We start from the raw sequence: 23,701 nt of genomic DNA, 5'->3' as shown, positions 1-23,701 counted from the left end.
TGCAGAATTCTCTCAATTCTATGCATGTTTATTTCATTTTCCAACAGTCAATTATTTGAATTTTTTACATATTCCTTCAACTTTCTTGTAAAAACGTTGATCAAGTTCATAACAACATAATTATATTTGATGTTGTTAATGGATCTCTCTTGTAATTTTGTCATATTCCTCATTTTTGTTTGCGTTTTTGAGCCATTTCGAAGGAGTTAGAACTTACGACCGAATCAAGACCTACAACGTTTGGTAAACGAAGTCAGATTATTTCCCAATTTTGGCACAAACACGGGCCTGGCACGCCCGCAAATTTTTGTGAGAAACAAGTTGGCACGCCCGGTAGGACCCGAATGCCTCCAAAGCGTACTGAGAAGAGTGAAGGAATTTCTCCATCACAGGGGAAAAGTCATCGCTCACAAGAAGATTTTCAGGAAACTGATGCAGATGGAAGGACTGTTGAGAGACTCTTACACCAGTTCGAAGAAGAGACTCTGAAGGAAGGAGTTGCAGTTTCTGGTGGCGGTGGACCTTCAACCAACTTCATGTTGAGCATGGAAAATAATATCCACAGTGACCTCAGATAAATGACCCAAGCTTTCGCTACTATTATGATGGAATTTGTGGCAGAAGTGAAGGAATGGAGGAAGTCTGCAAAAAGAGATGTTGTTACACCAGAAAATGAGAAACTTCAAGAAACTGACGTTAAACTGCTGAAAGATCAAGGCCAAGGACCAGGGATTCCTCAAGCAGGTGAAAATTGCCTCTTGGGAGAAGCATTGATTGCTGAATCTGCCAGGGAAGGAAGGTACACTCCTCCGCACAAAAGGTATGAGGAATTGGGGTTAAAATTCCAAATTTGCAGTAACAGTAAACAAGTGGCTGGTAATATGTTCTCTGTGACGTCTCCTAACTTACATCCAAGGATGTATGGTGATGGAGGAATGCGTGGATATTCAGTGCCAGGTTGGGGGAATAACACTCGGGGGGCAATCTATTCTCCTCACCAGTTACGATAAACTCCAGTGTTGGATTTTGAGATGATACGTGATGTTATTCAAGAGATGTATGGCCAAGGGGTGAGGCCAATGAACCGACCAGAATTCCATAAACCGTATCCTGGTGTTGTTGATCGTGACAATCCTTATCCACGAGGATATTGCATTCCAGACTTCACTTTATACTCTGGGGAAGACGGTCAGTCAAGTGTGGAACATGCAGTAAGGTTCACAATCCAGTGTGGGGAATTAGAAAATCTGGAGAATTTTTCCAATTACAAGCTACGTCTGTTCCCAAATTCTTTGACCAGCACTGGTTTCACGTGGTATGCGACGCTACCTCGAAACTCTATTATGACTTGGCATGATATGGAACGTCAATTCCATACACAATTCTTCCGAACAGTGCCTGAGATCAGTATAGCGGAATTGTCAAGGGTGTTCCAAAAACCGGGAGAATCTGCTAATGATTTCATTTGTAAATTCAAGAAGGTGAGAAGCAGATGCCGAGTTTTCCTCCCCGAATCAGAATACGTGAAGATGGCACAACAAGGGCTCGATTTTGGGCTTAGAAAGAAATTCTAAGGGATGGAATTCCGCGATTTTTATGAACTTGCTGTCAAAGTATCAGAGTACGAAGAATTGTTGCGGGAAGAGAGTCATAAAAGAAAGTCTACAGTGGGCATTTATTTCCAGAAAGTGGAAGAAGTTGCATTGCAGAAGTAGCAAATTCCGGATCACGCACTATCCCTTTCTTGAAACGCAAGAGTGAAGAACTCTCCAAGAAAAACATTCCTCCAGTGCAAACACCTTATACCTTCGATGCATTAAAGACGGAGGAAATTTTCGATCATTTAGTGAAGGAAAAGTTTATAACATTTCCCCCAGATCACAAGTTGTCCACTAGGAAGGAGGTGAAAGGAAGCGACTACTGAAAGTATCACAATTCCTTCAACCATAATACTAATGCTTGTTGGGCTTTCAAAAAGGTCTTGCAGGAAAGAATCAACAAGGGAGTCTTGAAAATTCCCGAGAAAAAAGAAGCAATGATAGTGGATGAAGATCAATTTCCCCCGCTAGCCAATGTGAACATGAGCAGTACTGACTTGTGTTTTTTAATCAATGAGAGGAGAAGGAATGGGAGTGGCGACATGTCCGTTAAACCAAGACTTAGCATAAAGAAGTGTTGGGTGCCTTGAAAAATGATGTTTGAAGTTAAAGAAAAGAAGACAGAAGATGCTCATGGAAAAGACAGCTATTACAGTGGGGGCGGTCTGCTTTATACTGGGAGGAATATGAGGTATGACAGGGAATCCATGGCCAAAAGGCCAGAGAACCAATATCTCGGAAGGAGCCCATGTTCTTGGTCTGTGATTCGTGAGCGAAGAAGCGACCGGCAGTCATTTCAGAAGATAATACAGAGGCCATCTCTTTTGAACACCGATAAAAAATATGAAAGAAAATCCCGCTTTGTTGTTCTTCCAGAGCAATCCCCGATGGTATATGGAAGCGGGTGGGACATCCAAAGTTCCCAAAACCTCTTTCTCGGACCCAAAAATGACGTATGTTGAGAGAAAAAGCTGCTGAGCATAGATCTAAGTTAGAGGAGTCATTCAAAGAGAAGAAAAAATTTGGGAGGAAGGCCACTAAAGATAACGAGGAAGAAGATGATGAATTGTTATCAGAGGAAGACGGTGAACCAGTCAAGAAGGCTACTTTCAGGGTGGGACAGATCCTCGTTTCATTTGAATGTGCCACTGGCGCATTAATGCTGCCAGAGGAGTTTAAACGCAAGATAACGTTTGAATCCGATGTATTCACTGGAAATCAAAGTGGTACAGAATACACTCAAACTGATATCTTGAATGAAAGCGTCGGTGTTCTTATCGATGAAGAGAAAAGAGTGTTAATGAAGCGACCCAGCAACGAAATGACGATACATATCAAACCACTCTACATTGTAGCGCACATGAATGGAAAACCATTGTCTAGGGTACTCATAGATAATGGGTCTTCTGTGAATATTCTACCCTACAGAATCCTTCAGAAGTTGGGGAGGAATGTGGAAGTCTTGATCCCTATTGAAGTCTATGTGGCAGCTTTTACTGGGGAATCTACAAAAACTTTGGGAGTATTGCAGCGAATGTTACTGTAGGATCCCGATCCTCGCTGTCAGCCTTTTTCGTGGTCAATTCCAGTGCTAGCTTCCATGTTTTGTTAGGGAGAGATTGGATTCACACCAATCATTGTGTACCATCATCCATGCACCAGTTACTGTTGATGTGGAAATGGGATGAGGTGGAAGTGGTACATGCTTATTCGCAGCTGTATCAATCTAATTCCAACACAGTAGAGGCTAGATATTATGATGGACCTTTTGGTGCAATTCAGTTTCGTAACTACAAAGTGCATGGACAACCAAGAGCAGTGTACACGGACACTCAAAATGTTAAAGAGGCTGTTAGAAGGTTCTCAAACCTACTGCCATGGTCTCTCCTAGACCCATGGTCCGATCTATTATCGAGGAGGTCAATGACTAAGTTCACTAAAGAGGAGATGGAAGTCGATGTAACTTCCGAGAAGAAAGCCAAAATGCAACAGCTGGTGAATGAAGTGCAGCCTCAGGAGTTGTGGGATATCGATGGAGCTGGAGTAATATTTGAGGAGGAATATGGAGATAGCAAGGAGAAAGGGTTACAAATGGATGATTTAATCTTAGCTCCGGCTCATATGAAAGATCGACAGTCGGAGAAAAATGGTTCATAAAGATGGAATACATGAGAAGTATTGTACAAAGTAGGCCGGATGACCACTTTGGTTAGTTTTGTCATATTGACTCATAAGAAGTTTCTGTAAATATGTGAGGAATAGGCTTTTAAGTCATTCTTTGCTGAAGTTGTTTGTAAATAATGATGGAGCATTGTGAATAAATAAAATCATTTCTCATGAAATTCGATGTAGTTGATGTATTTTAAGATGAATATTTGTTGTGTTGGTTGTCCAAATTGATGAAAAAGTGAAATTCGTTTATGGCATATCTCAAAACCTTGGGGAGTATTGTTAGAAAAATGTTTTTGAACAGTTGGTTGGTAACAAGCAGTGTTGACCCGCCATGTTTGCGTCAATGTTGAAGAAAACAGGCTTTTTGTCGTTTGTTTATTTTTTAGAAAAATTTTGGCAGAGTTTCCCTTGTAAATGTAAAATGCCAAAAAAAAATACTAATACATGTAAACAAATCCCAAGCAGCATGTATTATGTTCACAACATGTTTCCAAGAACAAAGTTTTGCTTTTAAGCCACTTTTTCAACTCTACATATCAGGAAAAAAAAACACTTGCCAAATCATGGCAAACAAGTGCAAAAAATTACAGCTATTGTGCCTAGTCTGCATGTTTTATTTCCTCTCAATGTGCATGACACTCCACACGTATATGCTCAGCTGGTTGCAGAGATATTCATCAAAGCTTGGTAATTTTCTTTTTGATAGGCCAGCGGCACTACCACGAGGAATTTTCATCTCTATTGGTCTTTAAGGTGTTTTCTTGTTTTGGCCTTTGAGATAAATTCTCGATTTCTCCAACTATGTTCTTGCAAAATAAATAGGACCAAGTGATGAATAACAGAGTGTTGATCCACAAACAATGAATGCTCAAATAATAATGCAACATAACAACGAGGAAGAAGAGCATCTACTAAGCAGGATGGAAGACGGCCAAGTGAATGAAAGTTGGTTATTTATACGTACCGCATTTCTATCTTCTGAAATCCATCAGACTCTGCCATCTCAATCAGAGCTAATTTATACAGTGTTAGCTAATGATTTGGGCAAAGGAAGAGCAACTCGTGTGGTTGTGTTCTCAATATGAAGATTACAGAAGTTGCACTAGCCATAGGCCAAGCTCTGAATATGCACAGCAAGGTAACCGCTTCGTTGAAGTGCAACACCCATTGTTACTCATCAAAAAACTCATTCAAACATAGGAACAAACACCTTGAGAGCAGCATGAAATGTGGCAAATTCTACTGTGTTTTTGTGATAGAGTATTGGGAAAAATGGTGAAATATACCTATCTTGAGAAGGTGTGGCTTGATGTAAAGAAGTTTGATGATGACAATTTTCAGAAACTTGGATGGCATTACAAAGGCGATGTAATCAGCGGTTTCTTCGGGATGATAGGTGGGTGCTGATGGAGATTTGGGTGAATGAAATGAGGAAAAAAGAGATAAGGAAGGGGTCAGGGAAAGCACACTTGGATCTAACCTGTTGGAGGAAGAACATGCATTCTAACTGTCAATTCTTCTTCAAATCCATAGAACCAATCCTTTCAAAACCATATGACTGTACGCTGAGTTTTGAATAGCTAGAATACCAAACAAAGTAGCCAAATAGCCAAAATTGGGCCAAATATGGCCAAATTGGCCATTGGCCCAAATTGGCTAAGGGGGCAGTTGTTTAGCCCAAATATTGAAAACCCACCAACTATAAAGGCCTGCAGAATATGAGAAGGCCTAATGAACAAGCCCATAAAGTGTCAGTTGAAGACCATGACGGAGGAGGTGATCCACGACGCATCATGGATAGACGTGGAAAATGGCCAAACCGTTTAGGAGAGTTGTACAAAAAATGGGAACGGAAGAATCAAGAGCCCCCGACAAAATTAACACAAAAATCTACAGCAAAGCTCTGTAGAATTCTCTCAATTCTATGCATGTTTATTTCAATTTCCAGCAGTCAAGTATTTGAATTTTTTACATATTCCTTCAACTTTCTTGTAAAAACGTTGATCAAGTTCATAGCAACATAATTATATATGATGTTGTTAATGGATCCCTCTTGTAATTTTGTCATATTCCTCATTTTTGTTTGCGTTTTTGAACCATTTCGAAGGAGTTAGAACTTACGACCGAATCGAGACCTACAACGTTCGGTAAACGAAGTCAGATTATTTCACAATTTTGGCACGAACATGTGCCTGGCACGCCCGCAAATTTTTGTGAGAAACACATACCTTGTTTTGTCCAAGGTCATTGTTTACACAGATCACTCTGCATTGAAATATTTACTTACTAAAAAAGATGCAAAGCCCGCCTACTTAGGTGGATTTTATTGTTGCAAGAATTTGACTTAGAAATAAAAGATAAGAAGGGTGTTGAAAATGTGGTAGCTGATCATCTTTCTAGGCTAGAGCACGTTAGTAAAAATTGTGAAAACGATGAGATAGATGATTGGTTTCCGGATGGACAGCTGTTAGCGGTGAAAAATTGTTCTCGGTTTGCAAACTTTGCGAATTTTCTTGTTACAGGCACACCCCCTCCATATTTAACATTTCACCAAAGAAAGAAATTCTTTTCGGACGTGAAATATTATTTTTGGGAGGAACCCTTCTTGTTCAAAATATGTGCAGATTCTATGATCAGAAGGTGTGTTGCAAAGGAAGCGTTTGGTCAGATTCTAAACCATTGCCATTACCGTGAGGTAGGTGGTCATTTTGGACCAACAAAGACGGCATCCAAGGTACTTGAATGTAGCTTTTATTGGCCAACCCTCTTTAATGATGCTCGTTCTTATATGCTTACTTGTGATAAATGCCAGTGGACATGTAACATCTCTAACCATCATGAAATTCCATTAAATAATATTCTTGAGTGTGAGGTTTTTGATGTGTGGGGGATAGACTTCATAGTACCGTTTCCCAGCTCGTTCACCAAAAAATATATTTTGGTGGCGGTTGACTATGTGTGTAAGTGGGTAGAGGCAAAAGCTTATGCCACTAATGATGCTCAAGTGGTCCTGAAATTTCTAAAGAATAATATTTTTAACAGGTTTGGGACACCACGAGCAATCATTAGTGATGGTGGCACCCATTTCTACAACAAATTCTTTGAAAAACTTTTGAGAAAATATGGTGTCACACTTAAGATCTCTACCCCCTATCATCCCCAGACGAGTGATCAAGTGGAAGTGTCGAACTGAGAGATCAAGCAGATTCTGGAAAAAGTGGTAGGTGTCAGTCGAAAAGACTGGTCAGTGAGGTTAGATGATGCTCTTTGGGCATATAGAACTGCGTTCAAAACACCTATAGGCACTACACCATATAGGTTATTGTTTTGTAAAGCGTGTCATCTACCCGTAGAGTTAAAGCATCGGGCATATTGGGCTACAAAAGCACTAAACTTTAACTTTACTGATGCAGGTGAATGACGTCTGCTTCAACTGGATCAGTTGGATGAATTCCGGAATCTGGCATATGATCTTGCACTGTCATACAAAGAAAAGACAAAAAAGGCTCATGATAGGCGGATCATCAAGAGGGAATTCAAAGAAGGTGAAAATGTCCTGCTCTACAACTCGTGGTTGCGATTATTTCCCGGAAAATTGAAGTCACGATGGTCTGGTCTGTTCGTGATTTCTAAAGTATACCCATCGGGAGCCGTGGAACTGCACGATGGAAAGCATGGGACATTTACGGTCAATGCACAGCGACTAAAGCACTACATGGGTGGCTCAATTGATCCTGAACTTGGAATCACACGGTTCCAAGACAATCCGAACTGAGACTGACCGACAGTCAAGCGCTCGACTATAAATTGAGAACTACCTCTCTTTCCCTTATCTTGCATTTAATTCGATTTTTTTTATGTCAGTTATTTTTATTTATTTATTATTATTAGTTATTTTTACTGTTATTCTCAAAAAAAATTGGGGCAAATTTCCAGAGAGCTCGGCGCTCGAGAGGTAATTTTCTACCGCTCGAGCGAGAACATTGATTTCGGGCCAAATTTCCAGAGAGCTCGGCGCTCGAGCGGTAATTTTCTACCGCTCGAGCGTTCCTGCAATTAAAAAACGCGATCCTCTTTCTCATTCTGCAGATCCCTCAAATCCCTAATACTCTCTATCACCGCATCTCATTTGTTTGTGCAGAAATTTCGGTCCAAGTCCGATTTCCGGCAACGTGGCACACTCTTCATTGGGAATCAAGACTCATCGCTCTCCGGTCATCTTCTTCCCGCAGGTCACCTTCTCCATCATCCACCACAATGGCTCCCAAGAAACAAAAAGGTAATCCCGGCTCTTCCTCTTCATCTTCGTCATTTGATAGACATCGTTTTGTGAGTGAGGCTGCTAGGGGTCGATATGATCACGCTAAGATTCATAGAAACCCCATTGCCGAGAGAGGATTCCGTAGGCAGTTTGAAGATAGATATTTAGATCCTTTTGTGGAGTTGGATAGGCGTGGATGAGAACAATTTGGAAATCAACCTAAGGCGGCAATGGTCTCAGTGGTTCGGGAATTCTATGCCAATGCGATGGAAGGGAAGGATGGTAAGGTTTTTGTGAGAGGTCGACTTGTACCGTGCGACTCTGTTACAATTAACGCACTATTAGAGACGGCTGAAGTTGATGACTCTCGATTTAAGGCATTGGTAGCCGACCCCAACTATGATATGTTACTCACAACGCTGTGCCATCTGGGCGCGATGTGGAAACCGTTGGGCGGACCTCCAAGCTGTTTTGACGAGAAGTATTTGAAAGATGGAATTGCCCTTTGGTATCTATTTGTGGCCCGACGGATGATGCTGGTCTCGCATAAGAGTGAGGTGCAAAAAGAGCGGGCGGTGCTACTGTTTGCTTTGACCGAGGGATACGACATCAACGTGGGCAAACTTATAAATTCTCAGATCATATTGAGTGCTCACAATAGTCATGTCGGCCTCTTTTTTCCCACTATCATTTCAGAGTTGTGTGCAAGGGCGGGAGTTGTATTACGTGATGATGAGGAGTGGTTACAGCCGATGAAGGCTATTTTTGTGGAAGACCTCCAACGGAAACGTGCTAAGCGAAATAGTGACTCACGAAAGAGATGCAGGTGGATAACGCACCGCCGTCCCTCGTCGCCCACAGCCCCGAAGGCGTACTCAGAACGAAAAAATGGATGAGGGTCTTGCCTTCATGGCTCACCAGGAGCAGGTCAACACTAACTTCAAGGCACATTTTGCCCATCTAGACTCCATGATGCGCACTATGCTCATCCACAGGGGCGTGGATCCTGAGACCATACCACCACCTCCGCCATTCATTCCCCCCTACCAGTTTCAGTATCACTATCTTCAGCAGGGGGATGCGTCAGGAGTGCCACCACCAGAGCACGACGTGGAGGAGCCTTGATCAGGGGAGTTCACTGTTTTCGCTTTCTTTGCATTTTTATTTTTTTCTACTGTTTTATGTGTTATTTCTTACTCTTGTTTCATTCTGTCACTTATTTTGCATTGGTGTCTATGTTCTGTATCCATATGTTCGTTTATGTGTTTCAGTGTTTCTCGGTATTGCACACACTTAGTATGAGGGGGTCGTTTCGTATGTGTCTTGCATGTGAGTCAGTCGATGGTGAAACAAGTAAATTGGTAGCCAATGATGATTTTGGTCTAAATGAACTGCATGTTGCTTAGTCTTATCACTCATTATGAATCCCCGGTGAATTGTAAGTTTTTATATGCACATAAAGTGGATTTTGGTAGTGGTGTGAATGACAGTTAAGTTCAAAATAATCTGTGAGGGAAACTGGAAAAACTTGAGATGCGAGTAGAACTTGAATGAATATCTGTTGAAATAAGTGACTGACCAGTAGCATGAACTCGAGTCGAAAATAAAAAGTATACCCCAAATACCTTTCATCCCAATCGTGCATAGGACCTGAAAATTCATCTTTAGGCCAGATAAATAAACATACCCTTTATTCCAATCCTAGGGAGTACGCACGATAAAAGTATGAATTTAATTTTAAAAAACAAATGTGAGAAACAAAAGGAGATGTAAGGTGTGGGAGAGCCAAAAAGGGATGAAATCCTATCCCAAGGCTAAAAAGATGGAGATGTAAGGCGTTGATGAATGTCAGATAAAATTTCTGACAAGCGCATAGTGAAAATGATCTATGCACTCCCAATCTTTCTGAACCACTTGAGCACTTATGGCTATTGACTCCCTAAATTTTGTTGTTCAACTATGAAACTATACCACTTTATGTGTTTACTGGTTGGTCCCGAATAGAAACAAAACTCAGGAGAGAGAAACTTGCGTTGAATTGTTGATTCGGCGACCCACATGATTTGGAAAGAAAACTATCTGAAGCACAAGCTAGAAAAATCCATGACACACACACACGACCACACCTTTTGGCAAAATAAAAATGTGTTGGGGTGTTTTGAAAGGGGCGTTAATAAGTGCTGTGAGTTGACAAATTGGGTGTAGTTCAAAAACCCGCTGAGGCATGAAATATCAGTTTGCTGTTTCGCCATCAGTTTAGTTGTTTTAATAATTTCACTTTGTGTTTTTTTCATGTCTTGGATGTGGTCTGTAACCTATTTCGCTTGAGGGCAAGCAAAAGGTTAGTATGAGGGGGTTGATAGGTATGGTTTTTACGTGTTTTACTGCATTAGTTTTGTGTGTGTTTGCATTGTGCATGCGTACATTTCATTTACATTTTGTTCGTTTTAGAGTAAGCATATGCATTCGATCATGTCTCACTTGGACGTGGTGAATTTTCTGGACAAATGATCGGAAAACTGAAATCGGAGAAAAATATGCAAAAATGGGCAGAAAGACTGGTGCCCTAGCGGCAGAAATTTACCGCTCGGGAGCGATAAGTGACTCGATCAGCTAATTTACAGAGGGTGTGGTGCTCGGGCGGTAATATTCTACTGCCCCAGCACGACTGCCGCATTCCCCAAGCATAATTACAGAAGGTGTGGCGCTCGAGCGGTAATATTCTACCGCCCGAGCGCCACCTATTTTTGGTAAGATTTTTTGTCCGATTCCTTACCTTATTTTGGGGATATGGATGATATGAAGAGGTTGAGGGGACGATTTTGTGGAGGAGACAGAATTCATCAGCCACCACAAGCCTTGGAGAGGATTTTGCGCTTGGAGTTTGAGATTCGAAGATTTTCCGGGTGTCGTTCCTCGCACTTTCGTCACGCATAGTATTTTTGATCTAGTTTTTATCATTTAAACATTGTGTTGTCTTTATTTCTAACATGAATTCTAGTAGCTAAACCAAAATATTTATTGGGATTTAAGGGGATCCAACCCCAAACTTTGATTTAATTAATTTATATTTCGATTGTTGCTTTATTCTTGAATGTGATACTATTTTTCATTGTGTTGTTAGAGCATAGCTAACTTTAACAACATTTTTATATTGCGTATGAGTTCGATAGAATAGCTTGTGATAGGAACGAGTAGTATAATCCGTGGATCTACAATTTACATAGACATATGAAATTAGATACGCGCCGATAGTTATAATCCTAAGGGTCGAAAACTAGGGGATTTCATTTATCGATATGCGATTCACTCGTGATAAATAATTAAAGACATTTAATTACTTCACTAAGTAGAATTAGTTTGGCATAGCTCGAGAGAGTGTGTTCAATTGAATAGGAAATCCTGTCGGAAGCATACAATCACTATCAAACGAATTAATTAATTAACGAGGGGTAGGTGAACCGATATTCCCAACAAATTAATTCTCATTGAATCTTAATCAACCACTTTAGATATTATATTTCATTATTCAATTCTTGAATCTTTTTATTTGCATATTTATTTGAGCATAGTAGTATTAAAACAATCATCCAAATTTCGTTACTAAAGATTTAATAACTGAAAATAATAATTGTCAAATACAGTCTTCAGTGGAACGATACTCGTACTCACGTACATTATACTATTACTTAACATCGTGCACTTGCGATTAAGCGTAACAACACCTGCCAGTTAGACAATTGAAATCCACAAAGTGTATCGAAACTGTAAAATTGGAATCAGTGGACATATTTTTGTGGCAGGATTGATTCAACTCAATATGATTGAGTTTGACATCATTCTTGGAATGGACTGCTTAGCTAAACACCATGCCATTGTAGACTGCCAAAAGAAAAATGTTAGACTCCAGACTTCGACTAAAGAAGAGATCTTATACCACGGAAAATCCAAGGAACGGAAATCTCTTTTATCTACATCACAAGCCTGGAAAGCTATAAAAAGAGGTGAAGAAATTTATCTTGCAATGGTCAATGAAGTCAGAGAAGAAACTGCTCCAAAGATGGAAGAGATTCCAGTCGTTCAAGAATTTCCAGATGCTTTCCCCGAGGAGTTACCAGGTGAGATACCCGATAGGGAAGTAGAATTTGAAATCAATTTGGTCCCTGGTACTGAACCAATTTAAAAGGCACCATACCGAATGGCTCCAGCTGAACTAAATGATTTTAAGGAGCAACTGCAGGAATTACTGGACAAAAAGCAGATCCGCCCTAGTGTATCTCCGTGGGAGCCCAAGTGTTATACGTAAAGAAAAAGGACGGAAGCATGAGGCTATGTATTGATTACCGAGAGTTAAACAAGATCACCATAAAGAATAAGTACTCACTCCCAAGAATAGATGATCTTTTCGACCAGCTAAAAGGAGCAAAGGTTTTCTCAAAACTCGATCTGAGATCTGGTTATCATCAGTTGAAAGTCAAAGTAGAGGATATACCTAAAACTGCATTTACGACAAGATATGGACATTACGAATTCACAGTAATGCCTTGTGGTCTAACAAATGCCCCGGCAGCGTTCATGGACCTTATGAACCGGGTATTCAAGCCATACATTGATAAGTTTGTGGTCGTTTTCATAGATGATATGCTCGTGTACTCACCAAATGAGGAAGAACATAAAGAACATCTGCGTCTCACTTTGCTGACACTGCGAGAAAATGAGCTCTTCGCCAAATTCAAGAAGTGTGAATTTTGGCTAAAAAGTGTGGCGTTCTTAGGTCATATAATATCAGAATTAGGGGTATCAGTGGACCCTATGAAAGTAAAGGCAGTCAAGGACTGGCCTCAACCAAAAACTGTAACTGAAATAAGAAGTTTTCTGGGTTTAGCAGGCTACTATAGAAAATTTCTGGAAAGATTTTCTTCGATAGCCATTCTACTCACAAAACTTACCCAGAAAAATTCAAATTTCATTTGGAATGAAGCATGTGAAACAAGTTTTGAAACCTTGAAGACAAAACCCCTATCCATACCAGTATTAATTCTTCCCGAGGATGGTAATAATTTCACTATATACAGTGATGCTTCAAAGGGAGGATTAGGATGTGTGCTTATGCAAGAAGGTCAGGTAATTGCTCATGTCTCACGGCAATTAAAACCGTATGAGCAGAATTACCCCACTCATGATCTGGAGTAAGCCGCAGTGTTATTTGCGCTCAAAATATGGAGGCACTACCTTTGTGGAGTAAAATGCGAAGTATTTACTGATCACCAGAGCCTCAAGTACATTTTCACTCAAAAAGAATTAAACATGAGGCAAAAAAGGTGGATGGAACTTCTCAAGGACTATGATTTGTCAATCAATTACCATCCGAGTAAGGCAAATAAGGTGGCAGATGCGTTGAGCTGAAGGAATATTGGGAAAGTGAGCTTATCTTCACTATCAGTGCAACCAGGCCTTCGAGAGACCATCAAATTGAAACAAAGTCAAGATTTCTCTATCCTCAAAATTAAAGAGCAAATTCAAGAAGGAAAGATTCCGGACTTTCATATTGATGAAAATGGTATACTCTGGATGAAAGGACGGTTGTATGTGCTAGACATCGATGGGATCCGTGAAGAAGTAATGGCGGAGGCACATAAATCGAGATTTTCAGTACATACGAGAAGCACCAAAATGTACCGGGATCTGAAAAATAATTACTGGTGGGATGGAATGAAGAAAGACGTGGCTGTCTTTGTTTCCAAGTGCCTAACATGTCAACAAGTTATGGTAGAACATCAACGGCTTGAAGGTCAATCTGCACATTTCTTGCCGGTGCGGATGAATTTCAACCTGGATAAACTAGCTACTTTGTATAAGGACAACATAGTGAGACTACACGGAGTCCCAGTGAGTATACTGTCTGACAGAGATCCAAGATTTGTATCAAGATTTGTGGAAAAGTTTTCAAAATGCTATGGGAACCAAGGTCAATCTCAACACGGCCTATCATCCTCAGACTAATGGCCAAACCGAGAGAATAATTCAAACCCTCGAGGACATGCTGAGGGCATGTGCTCTAGATTTTCCTAGAGACTGGAGTGAACAGTTACCCCTGATAGAATTCGACTATAACAACAGCTATCACAGTAGCATTGAAATGGCTCCGTATGAGGCATTGTATGGCCGAAAATGTAGATCGCCTATATACTGGGATGAAGTCGGAGAAAAGTCTGTTACTGGACCAGAGCTTGTTCAAATAACCGTTGAAAAGTAGCCATAATCAAAGAAAGACTCAAGGCAGCTCAAGATAGACAAAAGAGCTGGGCCGATTTGAAGAGAAGACCGTTGGAATTAGAAATTGGTGAAAAGGCATATGTTAAAGTCTAACCAATGAAGGGAGTGGTTCGGTTTAGTAAATCTGGAAAGTTAAACCCAAGGTATGTGGGACCGTTTGAGATACTGGAGAAAGTGGGAACCTTAGCCTATCGACTGGCTTTACCACCGGATATGTCCAGAATGCATAACTTATTCCACATCTCACAACTAAGGAAATATGTCCCAGACCCGAGTCATGCACTCAAAGTTGCATCGCTGATGATTGAAGGACATTTGAATGAGGAACTCAAATATGAAGAGGTCCCTATCCGAATAGTGGACACAAAGGACCAAGTGTTGAGACACATGACAATCCCATATGTCAAAGTGCAGTGGTCAAATCATATCGAAAAAGAGGCCACTTGGGAACTCGAGTAGAAAATGCGCTCACAATATCCTCATTTATTCAAAAGCTTAAGCGGATCCAAGTTTCGAAGACGAAACTTTCAATAAGGAGGGAGGGATGTGAGAACCCGAGATTTTCTGATCTGAAGCAAATCATGTAAGAAATACGAACTTAAAATTTAGCTCAAACTAAGCTCAACAACTTTCGTTCTTACTGTAAAACATGAATATTAACGTAGATTTTCAACTAATTTAACTCAAGGAAGTAGCTTCAAAGCTCGGGGATTGGCTCAACGTGAAGCCAAGCTGCAAGGAACCGCATCCATTGAAGATTTGTCACTGGAGGAGTAAAACCCCAGCTCAAGGACTTGATCTTTCAGCTCAACCAAGCTTGTCCTAACAAGACCAAAAAGGGAGCTAAAGGTTTGGACAAATTAAGAATGCAAGAAATGACCTTTGAGTTAACCCATAAAGGAGCTGCAGGAGGAGATACGGGACCAGGACACATTTATGGTGCAGGAGATGACCTTTGATGCTTGATATACCTTGACCACATTAAAAGTCACATTGAATGCATGGCTTGGAGCCCAAGTTTGCATCCAAGGGGAGGGCTAGGTGAAGGGGCTATCTTTGGTCTATAAATACCACATCAAAGGGAAGGAAAAATGCTCCAAGAAAGGCAAAAAGAATTCGGCCCTCACCCCAACACAAACCCCTCCAAAATTTCGGCCAAGATAAGCAAGGAAGAGGAGGGAATATTCGTGCAGTCAAGTGCTGAAATCATGCGTCATATTACTGCTCGATCGAAGACAGCATTTGCTGAGGTTACGTCGAAGTTCTGCTCGATTTTTGAGAGGAAACTTTTTACAAGAATCTGCAAGTTCGGTAATTGGGTTTTTGATATGTGTATTCGTTTGTACTTTTAAAACTCGAATATATAAGTTATGACATGCATGTGTGTGTGTCCTCATTTTTGAAAAGCATGATGTATGTCTTTTAAAAATTTCGATCGATTATACGTTTTCTTCTATGTTTCGAAATTCTTTGATTACGCTGAATCCGTCTGAAACTCTTATATCTGAAAATTCTGATACGTTATGTTTGGAAAACTCAGAATTTTGTGTTGCACTATTACGATTCGAATTTGAAATGGGACGAAAATTGTAGTTCTGTCTGGCCCCCATTGGTGGGTATAAAACCATGTTCTGTCTGGCCCTCATCGGTGGGTATTAAACCGTGTTCTGGCCTCACCCCTTAGAGGACTAACATATTGGGGACAATTTGACCATGGAAATGAGATGAGTAACAGTGTTGTGTTTGTTCTGAATTGATCTGATCTGTTTCTGAAATTCTCTGAATCATCTGTTAACTTCTGTCTCATATTCGATTCGTTTCTGTTATGATAAGTTAAAAGTAATAAGATTTCAAAGTTGTTACAGAAATGTTTTAAAGAATAAGTTTTATATGTATCATTGGAAATCGATCGACCCCCCACTTGCTGAGTGTTTTGAAAACACTCACCCCTTACAAATTTCAGATAAAAACGAAGAGCAAATGAATGAGGAAGAGCAAGAAGCTTTCTGGGGTTGGTGAACCGATGATCGAGATCGAGATTCAAGATTTCAACTTTCCTTTTGTTTTCGCTTTTGAAACTCTGATGTAATTTTATTTCATTGTCATTGTAAAGACAATATTGTTTTATGAAAAAGACTGTTTTGTTTTTGATACGAGACTTAATTGTTTTCAAGTAATTGTTAAAAATGCCGAATGTCACCAACGATTCGGACACAGGGCGTGACACAAACCATACAACGCAACTCAAATTGTGAACACGACATTTTGACACCAAATGTTTTCTACGACTTCTAATGCAACCAAGTGCCTATCGAAACGAAACGAAGAACCAAAAATCATCCCAATATCATATACACAATACTTAACCGCAGCAGCAATCACCCAACGGTTCCCAACGAAGCCTGCAACAAATAAACTTCAAGAATTCATCAAGAACATATTTTCAGAAAATTGTTGTTTGAGCAGTCCCACAAAGACTATCATAACTCACTCGTTTCTTGTTTAAAAATTACGAATTTAATGTCAAATCGAAGGTATCAAAAAGTACTACATTTTATATGTTGAAAGTTGTTCAAGAAAATCGACCAAAAAGTTGCAGTATTTAAAATGACAGCATATTTTTAATTTTAAGATCCAAAAATCCTTTCAAAAGTGATCCGACCATTTTTTGCTCAAACTTTGCACAACATACATGAATTTTTACACATAATAAACATAAGAACATATAATATAACAAGATCGATGCATAAACAAAATATTGTACATGCCTTTTGATTTTTAAAGTTACCGAAACGACGATACCGAAGCGGGATAGATGCGAGGGTTGATCTTGGACGAACGTGGGACGATTTTTCTTGAAGAGAAGTGGACGAAAGTTGCTGAAATCTTTGAAGGGAAAGGGGGGCGGCTGCTTGAAGCTTAAGAACCCTAAGTGTTTTTTCCTCACAAAAAAAATATGAAATGCGAATGAAATATGTGTGTGTGTGTGTGTGTGTATTTTAAGTTAATTAAGAGTATAAAATTGCTTAATTAATAATTAACAACTAATTAAAATACTAACCTTCCTCTAACTTTAAATAAAAATCTCTTAATTTAAAACAAAATGCACACTTGCTAAACTTTAAAAGTTTTGAAATCCTAAAACCACTAAATAAATAAATTAGGCTTTAAAATGCTAAGACTAGGTAAATTATTTAAAATGCTCCAATTCTAACTTTAAAATAAAATACCACACTTTAAATCGCCATACTCGTCGTCAGTCTCTTTTCTCGATCCCGCATCGAATAATCGAGTGAAACATGAAACTCAAGAAAATATTTTAACGTGCATCACCTAAACATAACTAATTTAAAATAATGCATTTGAATAAATCATGCATTGGTAAAAATCAATTTAACTTAAATAAACAATTTAAATAAATGTACGGGTTTTACGTGTACTGAATTTGGGCTCTACAGTTCCTCCTCCACTTAAATAAATTTCGTCTTTGAAATTAAGTCTTACCAAACAACTTCAGGTAGCGACTTCTTATATCTGCTTCGGACTCCCAAGTGGCCTCCTCCAGTGCTTGATTCAGCCATCGGACTTTGACCAGCTTGGTCACTTTGTTCAGAAGTCTCCATTCCTGTCGGTCTAGGATTTGGACAGGTCTTTCCTCATACGACAGATCTGGAGCCAACTGCAACGGTTCAAAACCCAACACATGCGAAGGATTCGCTATGAACTTCCTCAGCATCGAGACGTGGAACACATTGTGTACACCGGCTAGATTCGGCGGTAGGGCTACATGATAAGCTAGTGTCCCAACTCTGTCAAGAATCTCGAACGGTCCAATAAATCTCGGACTAAGCTTGCCTATCTTCCCAAACCTCATGACACCCTTCATAGGTGCTATCTTTACGAAAACGTGATCTCCTACGAAAAACTCAAGATCCCTTCTCCTCTTGTCAGCATAACTTCTTTGGTGACTCTATGTGGTCTTCATCCTTCCTCGGATCTTGACCACCACATCTGCAGTCTGCTGAACAATCTCTGGACCAAGTTCTGATCTCTCACCAACCTCATCCCAATGAATCGGTGATCTGCACTTCCTCCCGTGTAGTGCCTCGTAGGGAGCCATACCTATAGATGATTGGAAGCTGTTGTTGTATGTAAACTCCACTAGAGGTAACTTTGATTCTCAATTCCAATGGAAATTGATCACACAAGCTCTCAGCAAATCCTCCAAAATATGAATCACACGTTCAGACTGGCCGTTTGTCTGAGGGTGGAATGTTGTACTGAATAGCAACTTCGTCCCCATGGCTGCATGTAAACTCTACCAAAAGGACGATGTGAATCTCGGGTCCCTGTCAGACACAATATAAACTAGGATCCCGTGCAATCGAACTATCTCCCTGATATAGAGCTCTGCATACTGCGACATGAAAAAAGTCGTCTTCACTGGCAAGAAGTGTGCCGACTTAATAACTTGATCCACAATAACCAAATAGCATTGGATCCTCTGACTGACCTCGGCAAACCAACAACGAAGTCCATGGTGATATTCTCCCACTTCCACTCGGGGATAGTGAGTGGCTTAAGCGTCCCTTCTGGCCTCCGATGCTCTGTCTTCACCTGCTGACAAGTGAAACATTCAGACACAAATCGGCGGTTGTCTCACTTCATACCTGGCCACCAATACAGAATATGCAAATCCTTGTACATCTTGGTAACTCCTGGATGGATGGAATATGGAGATGCATGTGCCTCCGTCAGAATATCCTCTCTGATCGTAACAACACTAGGCACCCACTTCCTTCCTCTGTACTTCACAATACCATCAAGCACAGTATAGAGTACACTGCCCTTGGCCTCATCCTTCAGTCTCTATTTCTGTAGCTACTCATCCGAAGGTTGACCTTTACGGATTAGGTCTAGCAAAGAAGACTGAATTGTTAGATTAGACAACTTAGGAGCTCTGTTCTTAGGATAAAACTCTAACCCAAATTTTTGAATCTCTGCATTGAAGAGATCTCTGCACTGACAGCTGTGATGCGACTGCATCCTTTCTGCTCAAAGCATCTGCCACAACATTAGCTTTCCCCAGATGGTAGCTAATTTCACAATCATAGTCTTTTACCAATTCCAACCACCGTCTTTGTCTCAGATTCAGCTCTTTCTTTATGAAGAAATACCTGAAACTCTTGTGATCGTAAATATCTGGCACTTCTTTCCGTACAAATAGTGTCTCCAAATCTTTAACACAAAGACAATGGCTGCTAACTCGAGATCATGCGTCAGGTAGTTTTTCTCATGCACCTTCAACTGTCTGGAGGAATAGGCTATAACCCGACCATGCTACATCAACACTGCGCCTAAACCAAGCTTAGAAGCATCGGTGTGTAGCACAAAATCGCCTTGCCCTGCTGGCATGGCAAACACTGGCGCTATGATAAGAGCTTACTTCAAAGTATCAAAGCTCTTCTGACATTCCTCACTCCAAATGAATTTAGCATTCTTCTTGGTCAGTGAATTGAGTGGCACTGCTATCGAAGAAAATCCCTGAATAAATTTCTTGTAGTAGCCTTCTAAGCCTAGGAAAGTGCGGATCTCTGATACATTCTTCGGCTCAATCCGCTCTTTAACTGCTGCCAACTTGGCTGGATCCACCTCAATGCCATTGCTGGAAATTATATGATCCAAAAACGCTACCTTCTCCAACCAGAATTCACACTTACTAAATTTTGCAAACAACTTGCGAATCTGTAAGACCTGTAAAACTGTACCCAAATGTTGTCTGTGCTCCTCATGGCTCTTCGAGTAGATAAGAATGTAGTCAATAAACACTATGACAAACTGATCTAGGTAGGGCTGAAATACTCGATCATGAGGTCCATAAAAATTGTTGGAGCATTTGTCAGTCCAAACGGCATCACTAAGAACTTGAAATGCCCATATCTGGTTCTGAAGGCTGTCTTATGCACATCTGCAACTTTTACCTTCAGTTGATGATACCCTGATCGGAGGTCTATCTTAGAGAACACTGTAGCTCCCTTCTACTGATCGAATAAGTCCTCGATCCTCGGAAGTGGGTATTTGTTCTTGATCGTTACCTTGTTCAGTTCTCGATAATCGATACACAGCCTCATGCTCCTATCCTTCTTCTTCACAAAGAGCACTGGTGCGCCCCATGGTGAAAAACTAGGGCGGATGAATTGCTTGTCAAGAAGCTCCTGAATCTGCTGTTTGAGTTCTAACATCTCAGTCGGAGCTAGATGGTACGGTGCCTGGCACAAGTTCGATAGCAAATTCCACCTCTCTCTCTAGTAGAAGGCCTGTGACGTCATTAGGAAAAACGTCAGAAAATCTCTGACAATTGGTATATCAGATATCGACGGAGTGGGCACATCAGGTATTGAAATAATGCTGGCCAAGAAAGTGCTACTACTTAAATTATAATTCACCCAAGTGTATGTTGTCTGCAAGTAATATATTTCGTAAGTACGAGATCGATCCACAGAGAGGTTATTTTAAGTTTAAATTTATTAATTTATAGATTACCAAATGCAAGAACAAAGTTTACAAATTATAAATTTTGTCAAGGCTCGAGGATTTATTCTTGGTTTATGCAATATTGTTTAAATAAAAGTAAAACAAAGGAAACCACCATAAATAATGGTTCCAAAAAAATTAAATATTTAAACACACACCTAATATAATATATTTCCCACTATAGAAAATACCGAATTCACCGATATTTTATATATGGTACCTATGATTATATATATAACTATATAAATATATAACTGCATAAAGTAAATATTAAATTAAATCATTATATTTCATTTAGAACAACCGGCAGAGCCACGCTATTGCCTAAATGAAATATATGATTTAATAAGTTAGTTGCGGGAAAGTAAAAGTTAGTTGCAAAAAAGTAAATGTTAGATGCGGAAAGTAAAAGTTAGTTGCGATAAAGTAAATGTTAGATGCGGAAAGTAAAAGTTAGTTGCGATAAAGTAAATGTTAGATGCGGAAAGTAAAAGTTAGTTGCGATAAAGTAAATGTTAGATGCGGAAAGTAAAAGTTAGTTGCGATAAAGTAAATGTTAGATGCGGAAAGTAAAAGTTAGTTGCGATAAAGTAAATGTTAGATGCGGAAAGTAAAAGTTAGTTGCGATAAAGTAAATGTTAGATGCGGAAAGTAAAAGTTAGTTGCGATAAAGTAAATGTTAGATGCGGAAAGTAAAAAGTTAGTTGCGATAGAGTAACTGTTAGATTGTTAGATATTAGTATTAAATCATAGTATTTCATTTAGAACAACTGGCAGAGCCACGCTATCGTCTAAATATAATATATGATATAATTATATAAAAAAAAATATATATATATATATATAGATGTATAATATAACAATAATAATTGATGAAATATTTATTGTATCAAAATTAAACAACAAATCAAGATAATCACTTCAATGGTATCAAGCATTTGATATAATTTGATAACAACAAATAATTCATTTTTATACCTACAATAAAAAGAAATTAGCAAAATGAAAAGAAATAAAGAAAGAATATACAAAATATAAACAATCTTACTTCACCAAGAATTCATCCTCTTTACCTAGACATAATAGATTTAGCTTTTCATGAGCTTTATTTTGATCAAGACTAAAAACATCACTCATAATTGGGAAAATGAAAAAATATATTGGAACTTAGAACTTTTATACACACTCACACTATATTTTACAATGAGATAGAATGATTCTCAAGCTAGCACAAGGCCTCTATTTATAGGCCAAATGAGAGAAAGGGTCAAAAATTTTATTAATGCCATGTAGTTGTAATAGTAGTCTTTGTCTTTTCCAACTTCAATTCCATGTCCCTTCTTTCAATGCTTTGTTCCATGACTTTAATCACCGAACTTGACTCTGCTCAAAACAGCAAACATGTGGGGAATTGTCTGTAGATGAATTTGGTTACTTGGTTCACCTCATTTGGTTAAATATTGAAATAGTTATTATTTTTTACTATATGCTGATCAATGTGAAAGTAAATTTGTCTTCTTTTTTATATTTTCACAATTTGATCATCTTAACGAACTTTTTAGGCAATCATGTCTTCTGCAAAGTTGTAGATAATTTCTCAAGGATTCCAAACATATTTAAATCACCTCCATTTGAATTTTCTAGCTTGAGTTATCATTATTTTACCAACACGTAGAAAACTTGAAAATAAAACATATTTAGTAAGACATTTAAATATAAACAAACAATACTAAAATAACATAATTTTATAATTTTAATGAAACTTAAATTTTAAAATAGTGGTTTTAACATATAATAAATTATTAATTTTAAGTTTAATCACACCCCACACTATCTTATTACTAGTCCCTTAGTAATAAAATTTATCGGAAAATCACAATCTAAATTCTTCATTCCTTTTATATATTCAAATATACAAACATATTCATTTTAAAAACAAACTCACATACCGATTTATATATATATATATATTTTTTCATTTAATATAATAATATATAATTAGATGTGTTTTTATTATTATTTTCACATAATATNACCTCAACTCCACATTCTTTCAGGTCAAAATTTTTAATGGATCGCTGATTTACACTCATGGAGTTGGAATGAATATTAACTCTCATTGAAAAAGCTAATTTTTAAAGCAGACATTTAAATAAACTAATATTGAAAATAAAATAGGAAAATTTACAAAGAATAAAATCCCCTTTTTTTCTTTTTTTTTTCTTTTTTTCTTTTTCTTTTTTTTATTAATGTGACTGCAAAGTTTTACAATGACATAAATTTTTTTTTTAATCCAAACATTCTACCATAAATGTATATATTTATAAACATTTATATAACGGATACATTCGACTACCTTTGAAACTTATCCAACACAAACAAATCTTTTTTTTTAGAACATATTGATTGATGGTTTTTTTTTAGAACACATTTATAGTACATCAATCAAATCTAGAAAAAAAAATAATTACAATGAACAAAGAACTTTACAGTCCGTTATTTATCTTCTATTTTTTTAATAATTAATATTTTTTTATAGGTGAGTTATATTCTTGTAATTATCCATTTTTTAATAATCAATAAAAGTTTATTAATTGTTTTCTCATTTCTCACCACTTACTCACAAAAGATGTGTGAGTATATATTATACTTTTACAAAAATAATTCTTTCAATTATACATGTTAACAACCATACAAACTATATCTTTTAACTATATTATCATAAAAAGTTTAGAAATTATTTTATTTGAAAACACACACAATTATATATATATAAATAAACACATCTATTATACATTTTATATTAATTGATCAAAAATATATATATATATAAATTGGTACATATGAAAAACTAATTTTT

Source organism: Primulina huaijiensis, chromosome 18, assembly GCF_012295235.1.
Source record: "Primulina huaijiensis isolate GDHJ02 chromosome 18, ASM1229523v2, whole genome shotgun sequence".
Lineage (NCBI taxonomy): Eukaryota > Viridiplantae > Streptophyta > Magnoliopsida > Lamiales > Gesneriaceae > Primulina > Primulina huaijiensis.
The sequence above is the reverse complement of the archived record's forward strand: the minus strand, read 5'-3'. Positions refer to the sequence as shown.